This window comes from Neophocaena asiaeorientalis, unplaced genomic scaffold, assembly GCF_003031525.2.
Source record: "Neophocaena asiaeorientalis asiaeorientalis breed wild unplaced genomic scaffold, Neophocaena_asiaeorientalis_V1.1 scaffold426, whole genome shotgun sequence".
NCBI lineage: Eukaryota > Metazoa > Chordata > Mammalia > Artiodactyla > Phocoenidae > Neophocaena > Neophocaena asiaeorientalis.
Genome location: NW_020185323.1, coordinates 139,978 through 163,721, shown reverse-complemented (window position 1 = coordinate 163,721; position 23,744 = coordinate 139,978).

Genomic DNA, 23,744 nt, shown 5'->3' with positions numbered 1-23,744 from the left:
ATTCTTTTTTATTAATGTCTATAGATACCCAGTCCATTAAATGCTCTTTGAATGCTAATTTCACTCAACCATTCCCCAAATGTTGGAGATTTAGGTTGCTTCTCGTCTTTAGCTATTTTAAATAAGCTTTGCTGGTGATACTCACTTTTCACTGTACTTCACATGTGGGCAAATGTTTGTGGGAAAAAGAACAGTATAAAGTTTGCACTGGGCCTTGACTTCCCGTATTCAGGATGGTCCTGCCCTTGTTTTCTTCCGTGTCCTACTGTCATCTCACCTCACCCCCAATGCAGCCAGCAGGGTGTTCTTCTGGGACTTACAGTCAGCTTGGGGCATGGTCAGTTTGGGGCATGGCCTGAGCACACTCGTTGCTAACAATAGCACCTGACATCTAGAGAGCCCTTACTATATCCAGACACTGTGCTAAGTGTCTGATATGCTTTATCTCTTCTGGTCCCCATGACTACCAGTCAGTCAGTCAGGCCCTGTTATTATCTCCCTTTTCTTCCTGTGAAGAGGCGAAGTTGGGATTTAAACCCAAGTCTGACCATAAAGTCTGTGCTATTTAGCACTGAGATGGGAATTGACTGTACATATATTAAATACGTGAGTGAACAAATAAATGAATGATGGTCAAAACACTCCTGAAGGGCTTCCCTGGTGGCGCAGTGGTTAAAAATCTGCCTGCCAATGCAGAGGACACGGGTTTGATCTCTGGTCTGGGAAGATCCCACATGCCACGGAGCAACTAAGCCCATTGAGCCACAACTACTTAGCCCACATGCCACAACTACTGAAGCCCACGCTCCTAGAGCCCATGCTCCACAGCGAGAGAAGCCACTGCAATGAGAAGCCTGCACATTGCAACGAAGAGTAGCCCCCACTCTCTGCAACTAGAGAAAGCCCGCGTGCAGCAACGAAGACCCAACGCAGCCAAAAATAAAATAAATAAATAATTTTATATTTAAAAAAAAAACACTCTTGGAAGGGCTCAGCTGGAGGGTCAGTGTAGCCAAGTCTCACTAGCTGGGTGCAATACTAGCTGCGGATGCCTCCTCAGGCCTCCCCCAGCCCCTCTACATGCTCTGCTCACCTGCCTTCTAGTTGTTGACTTAAAAAAAAAAAAGCACAACCTAGAGGTTGAAAATTATGTTTTATTTGGCTGACTTGCTGAGTACTGAAGCCTGGAAGTAGTCTCTCAGATACTCTGAGGCACTGCTCTGAAGAGGTAGGGGAGGAGCCAGGATATATAGGAATTTTTGCAACAAAGACCAGGTAGTGGGAACATTAGAAGAATAAGTTAATTAAAGGAAAAACAAACATCTCAATGTAATGAATTTAGCACTTTTCTTTGCATGGGATGATGCAAGAATCTGGGCTCATTGAAATTGTTCCTTTGATATGCACCTTAACTATCTAGGGCCAGTATCTTTTTTCCTCTCCATCCTGAATGCCCTCAGGGTGCACACTTGGGGTGGCTGCAGTGGCTGGTGACTTGATGGCCACAACATCCTTTGTTTACCGATATGGCAGGCGACATTTTTCATCCACATAGTTCAGGGGTTGGCAAACTTTCCTAAAGGGCCAGACAGTAAATATTTTAGGTTTTGCAGGTCAAGTATAGTCTCTGTCACATATTCTTTTTTTTTTTTTAAGTTTTTAAAAATGTGAAAACCATTATGTCATGGGCCATACAAAAACAGGCCATGAGCCATATTTGGCCCATAGGTTTTAGTTTACTGACTCCTGTTCCAGTGTTACCAAGTTCAAGCTCCCTCTGCTCACCATACAACAGGTCAATAAATCGGGAGACGAGGTGTTGAGACAAGGAATAGTGACTTTATTCAGAAAGTCGGCAGACCAAGATGGCGGACTAGTGTCCTAGACTACCATCTTATCGGTGTCTGGATGCTAGTTTCTTTTATAGAACAGAGCAGGGGAGGAGGTGAGGAAGTAAAGTAAAAAGGCCATAAGTCTAGCAAAACATCTCCTGGTTTTGGCCAGCCTCAGGAGGCGATGTGCTAATTATTTCTTTTCTGCAGCCATTCACAGGTGGGCAGGTCAGGGTGTTTCCCTGTGAGCTGAACAAAGAACACTTTAGTTTAACATTCAGCAGAAAGGTAGGGTTCCCTGAGGCAGTGCATTATGTATGCCTATAGCTATAGATAGAACAAAAGCAATGGAAAGCAAAGGTCAAAGTAAAAGAAACAGATCCAACATGGAGTCAGATTTTGTTCTTCCCTGTTACACTAGGTCACTGATTCTCCCTGCAGATTTGTGTAATCTTCTGTTAAATCCAATGACTGCATTCTTCATTTTGGTTATTGTAGTTTTTAGTTCTAGAATTTTTATTTGATTCTTTTTAATAGTTGCCAGTCCTCTGCCAAATTCTTAATTTTGTCTTTTATCTCCTTGGGCATAGGAAAGATAATTATTTTAAAGTCTGCATCTCATAATTCTAATATCTACCTATGTGGGTCTGTTTCTATTTTCTATAATTTCTGCTGGCTTTTTTTAATGGTATCTTTCTCTCTTATGTGTCTCATTATTTCTCATCAAATGCTGGACATTGTATTTGCAAAATTGTTTGTAGAAATGATTTGATGTATGGATGTTCTCTTCCTCCAGAGAAGATTTATGTTTACTTCAGTGTGGTATCTGAGCATGCCAGCAGTTTGGGATGCCCAGAGTCACTAGCCAAGTTCAGTGACGGAGATGATTCCAGGCTGAGCTATAGCTCTTGGGAGAGTTTACCTCTGGTTATAGGATGTAACCCTTTGGGGTAAAGACCCAAGTCTTCTCCTATCTCCTTGACAGGTTCCTTAGCTTGGCAAGGCTGTGAAAAGATCTGCTCAGCTTTCTTACTGGAATTAGTATAAATGCCCAGGGGCAAAGCAACTTCCCGGGCTTCCTTCTTCCAGATCCTGTGCAAGTAGCTCTAGTTAGCACTCTAGTGCCTTTACACAGACCATTTCTATCTCACCCATCTTCTCTAGCTGTCCTGAAGTTATGTACATGGGCCAAATCCCCTAGTCCACCATTCCAGAAGTGGGAATCTGGAGACAAATTCTCTATGCAAAGGAATTTGGACCTTATTATTGAAAGAGATAGTTGAGAAGAGGCTTATACTGTCCTTCAAAAATTCCAAAAAAGACAGAACAAACAAACAAATGAAAACCCACTAACACATAACTGCTAATTTGGTTTAAATTTCTTCTGTAGAATGTTTTAATATACTACAATTGTTGAAACCTTTAATAAATAAAAACATTTCTAAAAACATTATCTATGTTATACTCTAAAATCAACAAGGATTGACTGTATAATTTAAAATTCTTGTTGAAAAATTAGACAAACCAAATGAAAACATTTTCCTTTGTGAAACATAAATTTTCAACTGTAATTTTAACAGCAACATTCTTGAATTAAAAAAAATAATAAGGGGCTTCCCTGGTGGTGCAGTGGTTGAGAGTCCGCCTGCCGATGCAGGGGACGCGGGTTCGTGCCCTGGTCCAGGAAGATCCCACATGCCGCGGAGCGGCTGGGCCCTTGAGCCGTGGCCGCTGAGCCTGCGTGCCCAGAGCCTGTGCTCCACAATGGGAGAGGCCACAACAGAGAGAGGCCTGTGTACCGAAAAAATAAATAAATAAATAAGGATTCCATATCGAAGGTCATTTTCCTCTACTCAACCGAATAAGGCCTATTTGTATATTCTCCATACTTACCATGATGCTTGGGCAGGTTTTGCTTCATAAAGTCTTTATTAGCATCCTGTTCTCTTTCTGTGCACAAGTGAAGTGGGCTGTTCTCAGGATCCAACAGACATAAAAAATGTTATACTCTCCAATGTTACTGGGAGAAAAAAACCCAAACACTTACCTTCACTCCTAAGTCAGGGTGAGGCCCTGATTATGGAGCAGTCTTAACCATATAGGTCATGGGCACTCTCCAGCCTGAGAAAGAGTACACCACAGCAAGGGTACCCCAGAGGCTATGGGAAGGAATCTACACTGTGTTGGTCCAGCAACAGCTAGCCTTGGCTTCTGTCCCTCTTTGAGGGAGACTTGCCAACTGTGGCCTTGATCATTGGCTGGAAGAAAATCTCTTTGTTTACGAAAATAAAGGCTAGGATAAAAGGTAACCTCTTTCTCCTCACCTAGCCCAGGGATTGGAGGGTGGGATGTGATGGGTGAAACATCCCAGTCTTCCAAGGACCATTTTAACTCACACAATTTCTGCCTTGTGCCTGCCACCTATCTGCCCCTCTTGTCCACTACCTATTATCTCTGATTCTGTGATACTGGCCAAAGTGGTGGGTGTGGGTCTCGCCAGGTAATTTGGATTTGCTGAGCCTACCTTGTCCTACCCAAGCCATTCCTTCACCCGTTTTTGAGAACCACTGGTGTGATTTTTCATGGTTTTTCCTTTATTGGGTGGTCTTTCTCCTGGTCTGTATTTGCCTGGTCATTTTAAGATGGGCAAAAGTTTTCTAAAAACTTCGCCTTTCTCAGCATCTGATGTAGGTTATCTACCGCATAACACAGGCTGTTCTGTATCTAGGTGAAGTGGATTTGCAAAGATGCTACTTTGGTAGACAAGAAGAGGCAGAACCTGAAGCACTGCTCCAAATCTGTTTTATTTAGTATTACTTAGATTTCTTTTTTTTTCTATTTTAAAGGTATGATTTATATACAGCAAAATTCACTCTTTTTGGTGTACAGTTCTGTGAGTTTTGATAAACGCATACAGTTGTGAAATTATACTGTAACTAAAATATAGAGAAGTCTCATTGCCTCGAAGATGCCCTCAGACCCCACTGTAGTCAACCCCTGCCCTTACTCCCAGCCACTGGCAACTACTAACCTGTTAACTGCCCTTATATGTTTGCCTTTTCCAGAGAGTCATAGAGATGGAATCACAGAATATGTAGGTTTTTGTGTCTGAATTCCTTCATTTTGCATAATACATTCCTCCAGGTTTTTGTATGTGTCAGTAGTGTTGATGAAGAATATTCTATGACATTGATGTACTCAGTTTGTATAGGTATTCATCCATTGAGGGGTATTTGGATTGCTTATAGTTGTTAGCAATTATGAATAAAGCCTAGGTTTATTAGTGAACAGGTTTTTGTGTGAACATAAAATTTCCTTTCTTTATGGTCAACATCCAGGAGTGAGATTGCTGGATCACATAGGAAGTGTATGTTTAATCTTTCAAGATACTGACGAGCCATTTTCCAAAGTGGCTGTATCATTTTGAATTTTCACCAGCAAATTACGAGACGAGAGTTCTGGTTGCTCCTCATCCTCAGCAGCTCTTGGCATTGCCATTATCATTAAGAATGTTATCTATTGGGGCTTCCCTGGTGGCGCAGTGGTTCAGAGTCCGCCTGCTGATACAGGGGATGCGGGTTCGTGCCCCGGTCCGGGAAGATCCCACATGCCGCGGAGCAGCTGGGCCCATGAGCCATGGCCGCTGAGCCTGCGCATCCGGAGCCTTTGCTCCGCAATGGGAGCGGCCACAACAGTGAGAGGTCCGTGTACTGCCAAACAAAAAAAAAAAAAAAAAAAAGAATGTTATCTATTATAATAGGAGTGCAGTGGTATTTCTTTGTGGGTTTTATTTAAACTTCACTAATAACTAATGACACTGAGCTTATTTACATGTCCTTATTTGCCATCAATGTATCTTCTTTAATGAAGTGTCTCTTTGAATTCTTAGGTCATTTATTAATTAGATTTTTTGTTTTCTTATTATTGAGTTTCCAGAGTTTTTTTTTTTTGAGAAATAACCTGCATACCATAAAATTCACCCTTTTAGTCTACAAAGCAGTGATTTTTATGATATTCACAAATTTATGCAACCATTCCTACTATCTAACTTCAGAACATCTTCATCACCTCAACAAGACCCCTTAGCCACTAGCAGTCACCCTCTGTTCTCCCTTCCCTAGCTTCTGGCAACCACTAATCTATTTTCTCTCTCTATGGATTTGCCTATTTTGGACGTTTCATATTAATGGAATCATACAATATGTAAACATTTGTATCTGGCTTCATTCACTCAGTATAATGTGTTCACGGTTCAGCCATGTTGTAGCATGTGTCAATACTTCTTCCTTTTCATGGCTAAATAATAATCCATTATATGAATATACCACACTTTGTTTATCCATTCATAAGTTGATGGACATTTTGGGTTGTTTTCACTTTTTCACCATTATACATAATGTTGCTATGGCCATTCATGTACAAAGTTTTTTACATGGACCTAAGTTTTCATTTCTCTTGTATATTTAACTAGGAGTGGAACTGCTGAATCATATAATAACTCTGTGTTTAACTTCTTGAAGAATCACCAAAATTTTCCACAGCAGCCTCACTATTTTACATTCTTGCCAGCAATGTATGAGGGTTCCAATTTTTCCCCATCCTTGTCAACACTTGTTATTATCTGTCTTTTTTATTATAGCCATCCCAGTAGGTGTGAAATGGTATCTTATTGTTGTTTTGATTTGCATTTCTCTAATGACTAATGGTAACGAACATTTTTTCATGTGCTTATTGGCCATTGTATATCTCTTTTTGGAAAAAATGTCTACTCAAATCCTTTCTCATTTTATTAATTAGGTCTTTTTCTATTATTTAGGTTGAAGAGCTCTTTATGTATTCTTCATACAAGTCTTTTATCAGATATATGCTTTGCAAGTATTTTTCCTATTCTGTGGGCTGTCTTTCACTTTCTTGATAGTGTCCGTTAAAGCACAGAAGTTTTTAATTTTGGCAAAGTTCAATTTATTTTTTCTCTTTTTGCTTTTTCTTTTGACATCATATCTAAGAAACCATTGTTTAATCTAAGGTCATGAAGGTTTATGTCTGTTTTTTCTCTAACAGTTTCATAGTTTTAGCACTTACATTTAGTTCTTTAGTCCATTAATTGATTGGTTTTCATATGTTGAACTATCCTAGCAGACTGGGCTAAATCCCACTTTGTCATGATGCATAATCCTTTTTTGTATGTTGCTAGATTCAGTGTGCTGGTATTTTTTTGTTGAGGATTTTTGCATCTATGTTCATAGGGGATATTGGGTCTGTAATTTTCTCTTCTTGTGATGTCTTTGTCTGCTTTTGGTGTCAGAGTAATCCTGGACTCATAGACTGACTTGGGAAATGCTCCCTGCTGTTTTTATTTTTTTGTCTTAAAGTCTATTTTGTTTGATGTTAATATAGCCATTTCAGCTTTCTTTTGGTTACTGTTTGTGTGGAATAGATTGCTTTCAATGTATTTGTGTCTTTGAGACTAATGTGTATCTCTTGTAGACACCATAGAGTTGATCATATTTTTTCTTATCCATTCTGCTAATCTCTGCCTTTTGATTAGAGTGTTTCCAGGGAATTGCCAGAAAAACTCAGAAAATGGCAATTCTCCTGGACTAGGGCTTGTGGGAAGCTCCAAAATTCTTCTGTCCCCAGTGGCTGCTAGGTTGCTAATTTTCACAGCTCCTTTTGTTGTGACACTGTTGGATTTCAAGACTTCTGAGGAGCTGGGAAGAGGAAGGTGCTATGAGGCAAGTTAAAGTACCACAAAGCTCCCTATTACTACTGAGACGCCACTGTTTTTTCTTGAATAAACATTCCTTGAATTGTTGCAAGTCTTTGGTTACTTTCAGAGTTCTAAAAAAGTTGATTTTGCTAGCTTTTATCAGTATTCTCATTGTTCCCATGGAGGAGTGGATGTTCGGATGTCCTTACTCCACCATTCCCATGGATGTCATTCCTCCAAATCTGCTTTTTACCTAACTGCCCATGAAAGAAAATCTGTCAAATATTTATTTTTTATGAAATTTTAAAGTAGCTATCTACTTTTTAAAGTAGCTATCTGTTCTGGAAAAATAAAACTGAAAACACCTTAACAGGCAGGCACATTTAGGAGATACAAAGAAATAAGGAACAGAGAATAAATTTTATATAATCCAGAAATATAAGGAATATTTTGCAACAGCAGAGCAAAGCAACCCATATCTTCATTTTGTACTTTACAGAATTCAACAAGTTAATGCACCCAAACTCTAAACTCCCTGAACATTTTCCTTCCAGCACCTGGATCGTCCTAAGATACTATACTAGTTTTCTATTGCTGCCATACCAAATTACCGCAAACCTAGTGGCTTAAAGCAACACCATTTATTTGCTCACCATTCTGTATGTCAGAAGTCTAGGCAATCTCAGATATTTTCTCTGTTCTAGGTTTCATAAGGCTGAAATTAAGGTGGTGGCCAGGTGGCATTTCTCTCTGGAGGCTCTGAAGAATATTCCTCTTCGAAGACCACTGATATTTGCTGGTGGAATTCAGTTTCTTGCAGTTATAGGACTGCTGGCTGTCACCTAGGACTATCCACATTTCTTGGCTTGCGGCTTTCTTTTGGCCATCTTCAAAAACAGCATTAGTGCATCAAGTTCTTCTTGTGCTTGGGGTCTCTCTGATTTCCTCTTTTGCCACCAACCAGAAAAAAACTGTTTAAAGAGACTCACGTGATTAGATTAGGCTCATTCAGATAATTTCCCTATTTTAGGGCCAACTGTGCTATGTAACATAACATAATTAGGGAAGTGATCTTATCGTATTCACAGGATCTGGGATTAGGGCATAGAATCTTGAAGGAGCCATTCTTGGGATTCTGCCTATTTAAATGAAAGCTGGTTTGTTTGCAAAATAATTGGCCTAAATTTGAAGGCAAGAGATATTCCTACACAGAGAAAAATTTCTCCCAAAATTTTTACTTTAGAAATTTGCAAACATACAAAAAAGTAGAAAGAACAGTATAATGTACACATATATATCTACCAACTAGATTCAAGAGTTAAAATTTTGCTATATTACCTTTTCTATCTACATACAAGTATCATGATATCACACCTGAATATTTGAACATGCATCTCCCAAGAATAAGTACATTTTCTTATATCACCACAATGCCATTATCATACCTAAGAAAAGTAATAACATTTCCTTAAAATATCTACTATGTAGTCCATATTCAAAGTTCCCCAATTGTCCAAATATGTTTTATATAACTGCTTTTATTTCAAAAAAAAGATCCAAAGTTTATGAAGTGCATTTGCCGTAATTTCTTTTTTGTGTCCTTTAACCTAGAACTATCTCCACGTCTTTTTTTGGTTTTTGTTTTTGTGTTTTTTTGCGGTACACGGGCCTCTCACTGTTGTGGCCTCTCCCTTTGTGGAGCACAGGCTCCGGACGCGCAGGCTCAGCGGCCATGGCTCATGGGCCCAGCTGCTCCGCGGCATGTGGGATCTTCCCGGACCGGGGCACGAACCCGTGTCCCCTGCATCTGCAGGTGGACTCTCAACCACTGCGCCACCAGGGAAGCCCAATCCACGTCTTTTTAATTTGCATTTCAATGACTTTGAAGAGGCAAGATCAATTTGTAGTCCTGTAGAATGTCTTCCATCATTCAGGATTTGACAGTTTCCGTGCGGTATCATTTAACTTGTTCTTCTAGCCCCTGTATTCCATGTAAAGGTTGGAAGACAACAGTATGTCACAGATTAGGCTGTTTATCTCATATTGTATCATACTAGGAGTACAAAATGTCAGACTGTCACACTCTTACTGTCGTTAAGTTTGATTCCTGACTTAAAGTGACAACCACCAGATTTGTCCATCTCAAAGGTATGCTTTTTCCTTTATAAGCAGCAAATTATCTCTGAGGTGACAAGTTGGCACCATGCAACCATCCTGTTCACCAACAGCCTGACACCTAATGGTTTTGCCATCCATTGATAATCCCTTCCTGAATCAGTTGTGTCACTAGGGCTTGTACAATGGTGATTTTCTAATTTGATCATCCTTTACAGTTATCAGTTGTAATTTTTCTGTAAAGAAGGGGCTTCTCTCTTCAATTAGAACAGGAGAAATACTTAATTTTTTCTAATTACAAATCTCCAGAGAAAAAGTTGATGTAAAAATCATCTTCAATATTGGCAAATGAGAGTTTTTCTTTCCCTTTCTTCTCTTCTTTTTTATTATCAATATAAACTTATGAATTGGGCTTCCCTGGTGGCGCGGTGGTTAAGAATCCACCTGCCAATGCAGGGGACACATGTTGGAGCCCTGGTCTGGGAAGATCCCACATGTCGCGGAGCAACTAAGCCCGTGTGCCACAACTACTGAGCCTGCATTCTAGAGCCCGTGTGCCACAACTACTGAAGCTCGTGTGCCTAGAGCCCGTGCTCCACAGGAAGAGAAGCCACAGCAATGAGAAGCCTGCACACCGCAACGAAAAGTAGCCCCCACTCGCTACAACTAGAGAAAGCCTGCGCACAGCAACGAAGATGCAACGCAGCCAAAGATAAAATAAAATAAACATTAAAAAAACTTATGAATTCTATTCATTTTATTTATTTACAATTATATTTCTTTATTTTTTATTTTATTTTATTTTAAAAAATTTTTTGGCCATGCCACACAACTTGTGGGATCTTAGCTTCCCGACCAAGGATCAAACCCAGGCCCTTGGCAGTGAAAGTACAGAGTCCTAACCACTGGACCGCCAAGGAATTCCCAAAAATCAATTATATTTATTATTGTTACCATCATCATCATTATTAATGCGTGGCTGAGCCACACTGACTCCATTTTGTCATCTCCATCTTAGGCCTGCAGTCCTACCCCCACCCCGTTCCACATAACTGCGCTTATTCATGAGGAATGCATTCAAGCCAGATAAGTTCCCTATCACCTTTTACACCTTCATCTGAACTGAAAAGTGGAAGAGTGCCTTTTGCTGAAACAGATGGTTAATGGTCATGAGACCCCCCCGGGGGGAGGAACCATCCCTCCATCTCCCCAGTTCCCATCCATGCAGATGTGCTTCTCTCTAATAGTCAGATTCTGTTCTTAGCTTTGGCCCTTTTAAATTCCCCTGTACCCCTTTCATCAGTGTGGAGTGCAGCTCCAAATGCCTCTGGATCGTCATCCGCCCAGTCCTGCCTGTATGTAAGTTACCCACGATAAACTTCACAATTGCACTTTATGGAGCAGCCTGCTTCCTTTTTCAGTTTCAAAGTTCCTTCCCATTTTGGAGGGTATTATTCAGTATCTCCACCTCCCAATCATTATCATTATTTGATGCTCAAATTGCTCAGTCAAATTGGCCAGTGGGAATCCCTTCAGTATGATGCTAATATCCTTTTGAAATGACTCCATTAATCTTAGAGGTTTTTTGTTTTTATTTTGTTTTCAGACACAAGGCAACCCAGGCTTATCTTAAACTTTTCCCACCTTAGACCTGGAATCAGCTATCTCTCCAAGAAGCCTTGATTCCTGTTAGTGGGAAATGGAATTCAGAAACCAAGATGTAGGTGCTAAATATTCTCACTGCTGTTGGGGACACAGGCATGGAGTCTAGATCAGGGGTCAGAAAACATAGCAAACTGTGGCCCTTAAACCACTGTCGGTTTTTTAATTTTTATTTTATTTATTTATTTATTTTAAAATTAATTTATTTAGTTTTGGCTACATTGGGTCTTTGTTGCTGCGCCCGGGCTTTCTCTAGTTGCGGCAAGCGGGAGCTACTCTTCGTTGTGGTGCGTGGGCTTCTCATTGCTGTGGCTTCTCTTGTTGTGGAGCACAGGCTCTAGGTGCGCAGGCTTCAGTAGCCGTGGCTCGCGGGCTCTAGAGCGCAGGCTCAGTAGATGTGGCGCATGGGCTTAGTTGCTCTGCGGTATGTGGGATCTTCCCGGACCAGGGCTTAGAACCCATGTCCCCTGCATTGGCAGGCGGATTCTTAACCACTGAACCACCAGGGAAGCCCCACTGCCAGGTTTTGTAAGTAAAGTTTTATTGGAACACAGTCACACTCATTCGTTTACACATCGTCTGTGGCTGCTTTCATGCACCAAGGGCGGAGTGGAATAGTTGCAACAGAGACAATATGATCTGCAAAGCCTAAACTATTTACTATCCAGCCATTTACAGAAAAAGTTTGCCAACCCTGGTGTAAACATGTAGGAATTATATTTTGTAATAATAGCATTCCATGATTATGTTTTTTTGGGGTTTTTTTTGCGGTACGTGGGCCTCTCACTGTTGTGGCCTCTCCCATTGCAGAGCACAGGCTCTGGACGCGCAGGCTCAGTGGCCATGGCTCACGGGCCTAGCCGCTCCGCGTGCGGCATGTGGGATCCTCCTGGACCGGGGCACGAACCCGTGTCCCCTGCATCGGCAGGCGGACTCTCAACCACTGCGCCACCAGGGAAGCCCCATGATTATATTTTTAATTCAAACTGGACTTGAAGTGTTTTCTTAACACCTTTGATTTTTATATTTGATTCTCTATTTTCTTAACTGAAAGTCTTGATTCTTAATATCATGGACGTAGTTACATATTTTGCTTTACCCTATAATATATAGTTTCAAAATTGCAATGTCAATATTACTTCTGAAAATAAAATGACTGAGGAAGGTTAAGATGTGTCTGCAGCCTTCTGTGTCTTCCTAATATATTCCACCAAGAATGTACAGAGTATTGTGCTCAAGTCACTTAAAATAATTCTTTTCTCTATGGGTAATGCTACTGATTTGGTATACTCTTAGGTTCATCTGTTCCACTTTATTTTTAATTTTGGAGTTTGCTTTACATTCTTTTTTATATTGATATCATTTTGAAATATGTAAAACACAATTCTAGTGGAGGATTTTAACAGGCCTATTAGAAATTGATAAGTTAAGACTATAAAACACTAGTAAGAATATAGAAGACTTGGACAATACAATTAGCAAGTTTGAGAACGCTACCCAGCTCATTTTATGAAGCTAATACAACCTTGATACCAATAACAAAAAAGACAGTATAGGAAAAGTATAGGCCAATCACTCTTACAAAGACTGGTATACAAACCCCTAACTGCAAAAAGAAAATTAGCAAACCAAATCCAGTAGTTTGTGCGTATGTCAGATAGACAGATATTTGATAGATAGATGGATAGATGAACAGACAGACAGATACACCTGGAAGCAGTATGACTTGGAAGCTGAAACAGTAGACTATGAAACCAGAATGCCTAAGTCTGAACCTCAAGCTTCACTAATTACTGCCTGTATAAACCGGGGTAAGTCATTTAACGTTTCTGTTCATTAGCTTCTTCCTCTGCAAAATGGAGATAATAACAGTACCTACCCCACAGGGTTGTTGTGAGGCATCAGTAAATTAGTATATGTAAAATACTTCACATAGAGTTACATAAGTGTTAGCTGCCATTATTGTTTCTGTTTTTATTATTGTCCATAGAGTGGTTGTGGCTCACGGTTTCCACCCAGAGTTAGCCATTCTTGAGGTTAAGGGCACCAGTGGTGTATGAGGGACATAGGACTAGGTTAACAGGCCTGACTTGAACACAGAAAAATGTTGGGAACTTCGCACGGAGTGCAGAGTGGTAGACCCCACCTCCCCAAATCTGCCTCATCCACTTATAGGGACAACACTCATATGACGACAGCAGGCTGAACAGATGGAACGTGTCACCTGCGTGCCCCAGCCAGTGCCCCGTGTCTAGAAGGCAATGGAGCATAGTGTTTAGGAGAGAAAGTTCTGGATTCCGACTACTGCGTTTAAAACCTGGCTCTACTGTATTCAATGCATCACCTACTGCACGATTCTTAATTTTGCTAAGCCTCAGTCTGCCCATCTCTAATATGGGAATTATATTAGTATATACCACCTCATTGAGTTGCCAGGTTTAAATGAAATAATACATGTCAATCACTTAAAACAGTGCCTGGCACTCCCTAAGTGTTAGCTATCATTATTGTTCTCGACATTGTTTATGAACTTGTCCTCGTGGAGGCAGGCCTTTAGCAATGAGGACCATTTTCCTCTCTCCTGGTCCTGAGAAAGCCAGTGGCGGACAACAGGAGAGATTTCAGTAGCCTGCACCGATTCAGAAAGTTAGAACTGGAAGGGTTCTCAGAGAGCTGCCCTCCACGCTCTCTTCCTTGAGCTGGGATGGCGCATGCGGGCCAATGCTCTCTCCAGGCCTAAGGGGGCGGGGCGGGAGAGTAAGGCTGAGTGTTTGGATTGAATTGCTCAGAAAGGGGAAATCTGATAAGGCAGATTGCTCCATGGACTCCTATTACAGCCTTGGCGGTCTTTTCCTCCTTCCGTTAGGCGGCAGCTCTTCCTTTCAATCACGTGGCTTGAGAGATACCAGCTCCTGATTAGTTACACAAACAGGGGCTGCTTCTCATTTTTCTTCTCTTGTTATCCACGTCAGACCCTCAGTATTGCAGTGGGCAGCTCAGAGGGGCCTCAGCGATTTCCAGAGTTCCCTGTGCTTGGCAGGAGTCTTAGCTGCAGATGACAGAAAGCCAACTGAAAACGCTGATGCCAAGGAGGATTTGTTGAAAGGACACTGCGCTGTGTAGCTCCTAGAATCAAGCGATTTTTGCTAAACAAACAAGAATCTCAGAGGCAAAATCAGGACAGCTCCAGGGACCTCATCGGTTGGAAAGTTCCTCAAAAACAGTGTGCTGTCTCGGCATCTGTCCTCTACGCTTCTCTCTACATCTGTGACGTTCTCTCAGACGAGCTCTTGCCCAGAGGCTGAGACCAAGGCCCTGGCAGCTTCCGGGCTCACATCCATTCAATTTCACCACCTAATGGGAAAGTGGCCTCTTTCTTTTGTTCTAATTAAAAACTCCTGGAGGACACAGGTCTGTCTTAGGTCACAAGCTCATCCCTGAGTCCCATCACTGTGGCCAGGGATCAAGCCTGTTTAGTCAGGTGCCACCTCTAGCCAATCACTGTGGCCGAGGAGGTGGGGTCTGTCAGAAGACGACAATTCCCCTTTGACCGTAGGGTTAAATGAACAACTCCCAGAAGAAAGCAAAGTCTTGCATCAGAAGAAAAGAGGGCGCTGGGCAAAAGGAACGAATAGATAACCCTACGGTCTCATTAGAGACAAAAATCTAATCTTTGAGACCTCGTACTAATCAACATGATTTCCACAGTCATTTCAGATGAATATTCATAACACAGCAAGTCCTGATTTAACAATATATGAGAAAATGTTTCCACATAAGTGATTTTTCTAGGTAACTGAACATTATCACTTTAAGTGCTAAAGCATGTTCTTTTAGATCATTTTCTATAGGCTCTTTACAATATGGTGGAAGCAATTTTTTTCCTGCTTTTATAAAAAGAGTGTCCTGAACAAAATTTAACCCTTACTTGTCACCAAGTAAAGGTTATCAATGATTGGATATCAATGATTGGATATCAATGATGTTCTCCTGGACCATTGAGGACTGTAGAGCTTATTTGCCCCTATGCCACGGGCACCAGCCTAACACGTGTTGATTTCTGAGGTCATTTCTTAATTTTTGTTCTCATGTTCTCAGACGTTATTCCCCACGGCTGTCCCTGTGCCTATCTCTAGCGTCTTTTCCCCTTAAGCACCTCCTCCCTTGCTTATTTGCTAATTCTAATCTACCATGGCTTGGAAAATCAGATGACCAAAAATGTTACAATATTGTATAAAATGTTTGCAAATTCAGAAGCTAGAATTCACTGCTCTGTGAAGAAATAGGCTCTGAGAGAAAGCTGGGGAACTCATCCATGAATAAGTTATGAGAGCTCTTTAACACTCATCCAAGGTATTTCTACACACTGGTCATTTTCTTCCCCAGGTTCGCTTGTCTCTGTTCACAGAAGTATACTAGGTGGTTGAGTTACCAAAAGTATATTTTATAAGAACTGAGGTATTTTTTGACTTCTTTCCTTCATATTATCTCTTTTCTAGATTACATTCTCTTCTTTCCATTTTTAAATAACAATTTGTCTGTGAGTCCTCACTCCACTATTTTAGGCCATTTACAAGAAGTCAAAAACATGGACCCCTCCTCGCCTTAAATCAGCAAATGAATATGAGGGGAAAAAATAGCATTAAAATGTACACTGTCACAGAGAGAGAAAATTATATACAGATGACTTTTTCTGTAAATGAATCACTATTAAATGCTGTGATTTCAAAATGAGCAGTGGGCAGTGCTAAATTCAGGAAATGGATGAAAACATTTCCTTGTGGGAAAAGAAAGCTTGCAACAAGCAAAACTGACATGGAATTGAGAAAAGATCTGAATTCAAACACACAGATCTTGCTTTTCCCATAGATAATAAAAAGAGGGAGGAAAAATCAGCCTACTTCACTGCTACTAAATGAGTTGATTGAAATATTATGGCCTACATGCCCCAGATATGAAGACCCACTCTGAAAACTTCATATCCAAAAACAAGTCTGGCTCTGTTTACACCCGGCTGAACAAGTCAGATTGGTGGATTCAGGGGAAAATAAAACAGATTCTATGACAGAATTAAGTAGGTATTCCAGTTCCTCAGCTGTGTAATAAATCACCCCAAAACTTAGTAGTTTAAAACAGCAACATTTATTTTGCTTACAAATCTGCAATCTGAGCAGGGCTCAGCAGGGACAGCTTGTCACTGTTCTGCTCCGTGTCAGCTGAGGTGACTCAAAGGCTAGCTCCACTTGGCATTAGCAAGGGCAGCTCAAAGGCTGGGGACCAGATCCATCCAAAGCTCACCCACTCACACGTCTGGAGGTTGATACTGGGGAGACTCACACAGCTGTGGGCTGAGACAGCTGTTGCTCCTTGGGCATCTCTCTCAATCTCTATGTGGTCTCTCTAACATGGAGGCCTGCGGCAGCCAGACTTCTTATGTGATGGGTCTGGGATCCCAAGGCAAGTGTCTCAAGAGAGCAAGAGCCTGGCAGAAGCTGTATTACCTGTTATGACCCAGCATCAACAGTCACTCAGTGTCACTTCCTCCACTTTCTATCCATTGGAAGTGAGTCACCATAGGCCAGCTCACATTCAAGGGGAGGTGATAGAGTTCACCTTTGTAGCTGTAGTGTCCAAGAATTTGTGGGAATGGTTTTTTTCTTATAATTTAAGAAAATAGAAGTACAGTTGATTTACAATATTAAATTAGTTTCAAGGGTACAACAAAGCGATTCAGTTATACATATATATATTCTCTTTCAAATTCTTTTCTCTTATAAGTTATTACAAAATTTGAGTATAATTCCCTGTGCTATACAGTTGGTCCTTGTTGTTTATTTTATATATAGTAATGCGTAGATGTCAATCCCAAACTCCTAATTTATCCCTTCCCCCCTTTCCCCTTTGGTAACCATAAGTTTGTTTTCCATGTCTGTGAGTCTATTTCTGTTTTGTATATAAGTTCACTGGTATCATTTTTATTTTAGATTCCACATATAAGTGATGTCATATGATATTTGTTTTTCTCTGTCTGGCTTACTTCACTTAGTATGACATTCTCTAGGTCCATCCAAGTTGCTGCAAGGAACATTTTAAAGCACCAGTCCAGTGGGATAGGGAGGGTGGGAGGGAGACGCAAGAGGGAAGAGATATGGGGATGTGTGTATATGTATAGCTGATTCACTTTGTTATAAAGCAGAAACTAACACACCATTGTAAAGCAATTATACTCCAATAAAGATGTTAGAAAAAAAAAAAACAGTCTGTGACTCTGTCTGCCTGGGGAAGGGACAACAGCTATTGCTAGATCAAGTTTTTTCATACTGCAACTCCAGACCTAATTCCATTCCCTCCTAATCATTCTAGCCAGTGAGCAACTCTTCCTAGCATCTCCCCAAAATGCATCAACTTTCTTATATGTGCTGACTAGGCGCTTATTTGGGGATGAATCTGAAACGGAAGAAGAGAAGTGGTGACTGGGCTGAGTTAGGGACTATCCCTTCCCAGAGGCCTGGCAGTGAGGCAGCTCTGCTCAGAGCAAGATCCCCAGAGCCAAGGCCTACATGGAAGCCACAGTGGTGATAATTTCAGAGAACCCAGCGAGGAAGTGAGAAAGCTCAGGTCTACAAATGCCCCAGAGTCACCAAGTGGTCCCTTCATAGTCATTTATGTTCATGATGCAGGGGTTCTTAAAAATAAGAGCAATCATAATAAATACCTTAGAGTCGTAAGTTACTGTGGGCTTTGTAAAGTATATCCACATAAATCCTCTCATTTTCTGCTCTGTTGTGGCAGAAATTTGATTACTTCTCCCCTATCAAATGACAACAGAGGCCACTATCAAGTTCATCTTTAAGGAGGAAATTGGATCATTCTTTGAAAAGATGGCTTCCTGTGTCAGGGGAGGCTTGGGTAGCTGCTTGCAGTGGTGATTTCCGTTGATCAGGGTGAGTTACTGGTTTTTTTATGAAGCTCTCTCAGTACCGAAGCTAGAAGTAACTGCTCCTCTCTCTTCACTCTCATAGCAGAGTGATCACAGTTTTATTTCACATTTATTCTCTTCTGGGCACCATTTTGATTAGCTCTTTTCACATCCCTACCATCACTAACAATTGTGAGCTTTTGAGTATTAAGAATCATTTTGTTCCATCTTTATTCCCTAAAGCACCCACGTGATGCCTTGCATGCGTATGTTTGTTGAGGAATGAATGTATAAGTGAATAAGTGAACGGTCGTGAAAATGTATTAGATGGAACCTTAGAACACAAAAGACGTGAAGATGTTTATTCAGCCATAAAGAATGAAGTACTGGGCTTCCCTGGTGGCGCAGTGGTTGAGAATCCGCCTGCCGATGCAGGGGACATGGGTTCGTGCCCCGGTCCGGGAAGATCCCACATGCCGCGACGTGGCTGGGCCCGTGAGCCATGGCCGCTGAGCCTGCTCATCCAGAGCCTGTGCTCTGCAGCGGGAGAGGCCACAACAGTGAGAGGCCCGCGTACCGCAAAAAAAAAAAAAAAAAATGAAGTACTGTTACATACCACGACATGTATGAACCTTGAAAACATTATGCTAAGGGAAAAAATAATTCACAAAAACCCACATATTGTATGATTCCATTTATATGAAATGTCTAGAATAGACAAGTCTTTAGAGATAGAAAGTGAATTAGTATTTGGTTAGGGTGGCAAGAGGAATATATTGAGGGGAAATGGAAATCGTAATGAGAATGGGGTTTCTTTGGGGATGACACAATTGTTCTAAAATTGATCACAAGAATGGTTACACAACTCCGAGAATGCACTGAAAACCACTGAATTATACACGTTAGATAGGTGAATTGTATGGTATGTGAATTATATCTCAATAAAAATCTATAGCGATAAAATATGTGAAGATGTATGAATATTACACTCATAAACATGGAAGATGTCTCTTCTAACTAGAAAAGACTAAGAAAAAATGAAATAAAAGCATATCATCTTGTTGATGTATGGTATGAAGAAACAGTTCAATATCACCATCCATCTGGACCTAGAGATTCTCCTACTAAGTAAGTCAGACAGAGAAAGACAAATATCATATGATATCACTTACGTGTAGAATCTAAAAAATGATACAAACGAACTTATTTACAAAACAGAAACAGACTCACAGAGATAGAAAACGAACTTATGATTACCAAAGGGGTAAGTGGGGTAGGGGAGGAATAAATTAGGAGTTGGGGATTAGCAGATACAAATAACTAAATATAAAATAGATAAACAACAGGGTCCTACTGTATAGCACTGGGAACTATACTTAATATCTTGTAATAAACTATAATGGAAAAGAAAAAAATATCACCACCTATGTTTTTTGACCATCTCATTTGAAAATTGCATAGATATTATGAAAGACTCATTGTTTTAATAAGAGGGATTTATGGAAGACATTTCTAGTATCAGATGAAGAGGAGTCTCATCATACTTTCGTTGTATGTTATTATGGTTCTGAGACACTGAATCCAGAAAACCATTTCAGAGTCAGGAATGCTTGATTTGTAAGACGTGAAATGAACGAATGTCTCTACTTTGAATTATTGTGAAAACCAAAGATAGACAACCTACTAACTTTGGGAGGGAAGAAGACTCAAAGGCCAATGAAATTGAGACTAATTCTTCATCTCATGGGCAAAGAGCTGATTGTCCACGTGAAAAAGCAAATCGTAGTCCCGTGACAGGGACAATGCCACTCACTCTATAAGCGGAATAGGGAATGGTTTGACTTTTTCGAGGTAATGGGGCCCCGAGTGCCAGCTGGTGTAGCCTGGAGCAGGGAGAAAGAGAGTGGGATTCTGTGCACCTGGATCCTAGTAATGTCCATTCTAGCTCAGTGCGGGTAGGACCACAGTCCTCTCATTCCCCTCTCCTGGAGCCAGCCTGTCTGCTTTCTGATCTTCAATGCACAGAAACAGGCTCACTCAACTACCGCGCAAATAGAAGGATCCCACCTGCTATAAGGAACATAAAGTTTTGCTCAAAACTAAGCGCCTCTGGGAGAAAGGGAGAGGGCAAAGCAGATGTCATTCCTCTTCATCCTTGGGGAGAAGTGGGCCCTGAATAAATAGAAAGAAGAAAGTGGGGAGATCATCCTCGATTTGAGGATTTGTTCCACACGTAACTTGCATTGGGTTATGCGCCCCAAAGGAAGAAACAAGGTTCATTATGGTGAGGAATAACGGTCACACTCCAGACCCTCAAGATTCACTGGAATCCTAGAACTACTTCTTTCCCTCCCTGACAGTCTGAGGGTCCTTGGAGACCCTACTTGCATCCTGTGAGTTTCCTTCTCCTTGCTATCTTTCACTCTCCATCTTCTCATGGCTTGTATGCTGGCACTTGCCAAGCCAAGCCCCAGGTACTCCTCCTGGCCCCTAGGTTCTTGCTTTCCTATCCATGCTGTGCTGCATCTTCACCTGAAAGGTGGGGAGAGGGCCCATCCCTCCCCAAGGTGTCTTTGTTCAGGGGCACAAGGCAGAGGACCACCACCTCCACCAGTCTCTCCATTTTTCCTTAGAAACCTAGATCAAGTCCCTTGGGAAGTTCCATAATGGGACAGTGCAAGGGGCACTGCTTATTGCCAGCAGTGAATGTCCTCTCTGCACGATGTCCCTTGCCTCAGGCTGTGCCCTGACTCTCTCCCCTCAGTGTGAACTCCTGATCCATCCATTCCTGTCCAGGACATTAAGAGGTGCTTGGTAGATTCCAGACTTGGGGTCTTATAGCCCTGAGGGCTGGGAGGGGGCAGATCTCAGAAGCCATTATCACCAAGAGATATATTGCACCCACCCAGAAGAGACCATTCCGAGTGGCCAGCTGACATGAGCTGGATGAGATTGTGCCAGCATGCAGGAGTGTAAGGGACCCAAGAAGGAAGATCTCAAGGCCTGAGAAAGCCAGAAGGAATCCCATTCAAAGTAGTCCAGCCAGACATGTGGTTCTGGGGTAGGGCTTCAAAAGCAGATGTGGAAAGCCACAGACAGGTATGCCTGGGAAGATGAGCAAACACTTGGAGAAGAAGGTTGTGAGCCTGGGGACAAATAACGCAAGTCGTGGCCATATGTACGTATGACATAGTAGGCAAGGCAGAGCCCAATTCAGGACTTGGTCTGCAGTGCCTCTTTCTTCTGGGCTAGGGTAGTGCTACAGAAGGGTATATGACAGCTGTCCTTGTTCCAGTTCCAGATTTGTTTGCAGGTAATTTATTTGGAAGGTGAGCCCAGGAACAAGAGTGAGGGGGTGAGGAGAGTGGGACAGAGAAGGAGAAAAAGCTAAAGAAAGGGCGCCACGAGCTGGTTACCACTGTGGACTCATTTTCACTGGGAACCACTGATGAATCAATCATATAAACTGAGCCCCAGCATTATCCCTCCAGAGGATAACAGGTAAGATCATTTATCCTTGGACTTCAGTCTCCCACTGGTTGGTGGATGCCCCTGGGGCTTTACCTCCTCTGAATTTCTGGATGCGTTATGAGCTGAGCCAAGTTCACTAAGCTTTGGTAAAAGCTTTAGAGAAGCTAAGATGCCCTGGAGCTCAAGGCCCCTTGGTGGCGACTGCAGCTGAAGTCAGATAGGGCCAAGGGGATGTGATACAAGATACAAAAAGCAGCTTCCTATGCAGACTTAACAGGCCAAGCACACTTGGCCCAGAAGTGGCTGGACCTGCTGAGTTCCCAGTGGCATACAGTTGACGTGCCCACCCTGGCGCTGCTGCTCGTTACAGAGGCCAAAGTGTGCCGGTGGAGGGGTTTCCCACCTCCTTCTCGAGGAGATTGTGTCCCATATAGTCTTTTTGGTCACTATGTCAGTGAGAGCTGCCTGGATCAGCAGGCGTCCATTGGGCAATCTGGTCCCAACTCATTTATTATTTTCTTTTGCCTGCCTGCAAAGTTTTGGATGAATGTGCTTTTCCTCTGGAATTTGTAAAACCTCGTCATTTCTCCTATTGTTTAGCCTGCCTAGTGTGTAAATTCCTTGTCAACAAGCGTAAGATAGCATCTATCTTACTCATCATTGTATCTTCAGTGCCCAGCTCAGTACCTGCCTGCCACTTAGTAGATTCTTAGTAAATATATGTTGAATAAATGACTCCCTTACTCGCCATTTCTAATGCCTTGAACATCCCCCTGGCTTCTATCCACCTTATGGAATTTTTTTTCCTTTGATATTTTCTTCCCAGTGTTTGGTCTAGTTTCTGCCACCTCACTCCAGGACCTGAGTTCACAGTCAACTGGCACTTGGGAACAACGAACTGGAGTTGGGGAGTTCATTGGAACTCGGAAGTTGGGCCGAGGAATACAAGACCCAGGGAGGGCATCACGGCATTGAAGACCTTGGGTGAGAGAACAAGGAAGGGGGACTCTGATGCCTGCCTGAGGATGACTCTGATGATAGTTGACTCGATAGCAAAAGTAAAACACTGTTTGGCCCCATCGTCTAGACTCTGTGCATATGTATGACGATCTGGGATCTTCTTCTAATTTATTTTTATTTTTATTTTTATTTTTGGCCGAGCCGCATGGCATGCGTGATCTTAGCTCCCTGACCAGGGATCAAACCACTGGACCACCAGGGAATTCCCTGGGATCTTCTTCTAAATCACACAACTTAGAAAAGTGATTCAAGTGATCATTTACTCAATTCTCCTAAAGATGGTACATAACTAATTTCATTCTAGAGAGATTGGAGAGAAATTCATTTATTACATACAATGGATGCCCTAGGGCTTAATTCCCTCACAAGACTGCAGCTGAGAAAATGTGATCTATACTTAGATTTTCTTTCTGGTAATAGACAGTGGCTTCTCACCTTTCCAAATGTGACAGGCACAGCTAAGTTTATATACAAATCCAGGTAACCTGATTGAGATCACATAGGCCACACCATTTCTGTCACCCAGTGCCCTACCATGACCATTCCCCAGGTCATGAAGAACTCTTCCAAAGCTTAGTCTTCAATGGCTACACAATAAATACTACTTCACATGGATGAACCAAAGTTCTTCCAATTATTTTCCTGCTATTGGACATCCTGACTGCCTCCAATTTTCCACAAAGCTTTTTTTTTTTTGCCTTTTTTAAATTAAAGCAAGCCCAGCAGCAGTACGGAGTCTGGACTAGATGAGAGAGAGACTTAAGACCACTTAGCCAGTTATTACAATGGCTAAGAATGAGATCTTGACTCCAGGTGGTGGCAGAAGAAATAGAATAGGATAGACCAAACCAGATTTGCAAGAAAAAAGACATTTGGGCCCTTCGAGATAGTCAGATGTCTCTTTTACTCCACACCCATAGCTTTCAAAATTTAGTTTTATGTCATGGCCACTTAACGAAGTTCTACTTCTCTCAAACCTGCCTTCTTGATACTTAGCAGAGAACCCGGGTTTCTG